General features: G+C 48.1%; 2 pseudogenes; both read left to right on the forward strand.

Moving 5' to 3' along the window:
* Positions 1-29: 29 nt before the first annotated feature.
* Positions 30-2,617, forward strand: LOC119362767 (annotated as a pseudogene).
* Positions 2,369-2,617, forward strand: part of LOC119360722 — a 2,773-nt pseudogene continuing 2,524 nt past the window's right edge.

Below are 2,617 nucleotides of genomic sequence, written 5' to 3' on the forward strand. Positions count from 1 at the left end.
CACTGCGCCATTCCCATTCTCCGGTCGTAGTTTTCCATTCTCTACTTGTTAGCTACTGCGCCATTCCCATGGCTAGTGCCGGCGGCGCAGCTCTCCAGAGGCACGCGGCCGTGGCCGTGCTTCGCGCAGCGGTGGCCGCCGGCAATCTGTCCGCGGGCAAGGCAGTCCACGCGCAGACGGTCAGAGCCGCCCATTTCGACGTCGTCCTGCACAACCACCTCATCGCCTTCTATGCCAAGTGCGGCCACCTGGGCCTCGCCCACCAGGTATTCGACGCAATGCCCTCCCGGAACCCGGTCTCCGGCAACCTCCTCATGTCCGGATACGCTTCCTCCGGGCAACACGGGGACGCGCTCGCGTTGCTCAGGGCGGCCGACTTCAGCCTCAACGAGTACGTCCTGTCTGACCGCCGTGTCCGCGACTGCCCATGTCCGGAGCTATGACATGGGGAGGCAGTGCCATGGGCACGCTGTCAAGTCTGGGCTGGCGGAGCACCATTATGTCTGCAACGCGTTGCTGCATATGTACTGCCAGTGTGCTCATGTGGAGGATGCGGTGAAGGTGTTCGAGAGTGTGTCCGGCTTCAATGCGTTCGCATTCAACTCGATGATAAATAGGTTTCTTGACAAGGGGATGTTTGATTGCTCCGTCAGTGTTGTGAGAAGCATGGTCGGAGAAGTTGAGCAATGGGATCATGTGTCGTATGTCGCTGTTCTTGGGCATTGTGCTAGCACCAAAGAGTTGCTGCTTGGTCGTCAAGTGCACGCCCAGGCATTGAAGAGGAGGCTCGAGCTAAGTGTGTATGTGGGCAGCGCGCTGGTTGATATGTATGGGAAGTGTGAGTGTGCATGTGATGCTCATTCCGCGTTCGAGGTTTTGCCAGAAAAGAATGTTGTTTCTTGGACAGCTGTTATGACTGCTTATACCCAAAATGAGCTCTTTGAAGAGGCATTGCAGTTATTCTTGGACTTGAAAATGGAAGGAGTCCAACCAAATGAGTTCACTTATGCCGTGGCTCTCAACAGTTGTGCTGGTCTTGCAGCCTTGAAAAATGGCAATGCACTCAGTGCCTCTGCTATGAAAACTGGGCATTGGGGTGCTCTGTCTGTCTGCAATGCCCTAATTAACATGTATGCAAAAAGTGGCAGCATAAATGATGCATGGAGAGTCTTCCTCTCTATGCCATGGCGTGACGTGGTCTCTTGGAATTCGATCATAATAGGCTATGCTCATCATGGCCTTGCGAGAGAAGCCATGTCTGTATTTCATGATATGTTGTTTGCTGAAGAAGCCCCATCCTATGTGACCTTTGTTGGGGTGCTGTCAGCTTGTGCACAGTTGGGACTTGTAGACGAAGGACTGTACTATTTGAACACTATGATGAAGGAAATGGGAATAAAACCCGGGAGAGAACATTACACTTGCATGGTTGGTTTGCTGTGCAGAGATGGACGCCTAGATGAGGCAGAACACTTTATACTGAGCAATTATATTGGCACAGACGTTGTTGCATGGAAATCACTTTTAGGTTCTTGCCAGGTATATAAAAACTATGGCCTGGGCCATCGAGTAGCAGAGCAGATCCTTCAGTTGAAGCCCAATGATGTAGGGACCTATGTTATGCTTTCTAACATGTATGCAAAAGCAAACCGATGGGATGGTGTTGTGAAGGTTCGGAAGCTGATGAGAGAGAGGGGCGTTAGGAAAGAGCCTGGTGTTAGTTGGATTCAAGTAGGAAGTGAGGTCCATGTTTTCACATCAGACGACAAGAATCACCAATGGATAAACCAGATCACGAGAAAACTCAGAGAGTTGATAGACCAGATCAAAGTGATCGGATATGTTCCAAATTTTGCAGTTGTCCTACATGACGTTGAGGATGAACAAAAGGAAGAGCATCTTATGTATCACAGTGAGAAAATGGCCCTTGCATTTGGCCTTATTCACAGCCCTGAAGGAGCAACTATCCGTATAATGAAAAATCTCAGGATATGTGATGATTGCCATGTTGCTATGAAACTCATATCACTTGTGACGAGAAGAAGAATAGTTGTAAGGGACACTGTTCGGTTTCATTGTATAGAAGATGGAGTTTGCTCATGTGATGACCATTGGTGATCCATACATTGGTCCTCAGAAGCTCCAGAGCATATGTGATGTTCTGAACATCAACATGGTATGTCATCTAATTTTCTAGTGGAAAGGCTATACTATGTTTCCGCAATGAGAGAACTCCGATAGCTTTGATTTGAAAGTTTCGTACATGTTCATACCACTGTATTTAGGGTGTGATATTCATATTCAATGTTGTGTTATCGTCTCTCATGATATAAATTCGGCCCCAGTACTACTAGATCAAATTGGGTCGATGAACAAGTTCGCACTGAATTAAAATGTTGCCGAGTACTTGCATGCAAACTTAATTTCAGACAGTTAAGCCTAGTGATCCAGTGACGCAATTGCCATGCAAATCTAAAAGTCATTACACCAGCGGCGATATTTTCTTCTTTGACACTTTGATTTCCTTTTGAATTCAGGATAGTACTGGAATCCTACCAGCATGAACAAACAATGGTAGCGCTGTAGCAGCTCCAGGTGTTGGCAGGGCAGGGCAGAA

The sequence above is a fragment of the Triticum dicoccoides genome, chromosome 2B, assembly GCF_002162155.2.
Source record: "Triticum dicoccoides isolate Atlit2015 ecotype Zavitan chromosome 2B, WEW_v2.0, whole genome shotgun sequence".
In the NCBI taxonomy this organism is placed as follows: Eukaryota; Viridiplantae; Streptophyta; class Magnoliopsida; order Poales; family Poaceae; genus Triticum; species Triticum dicoccoides.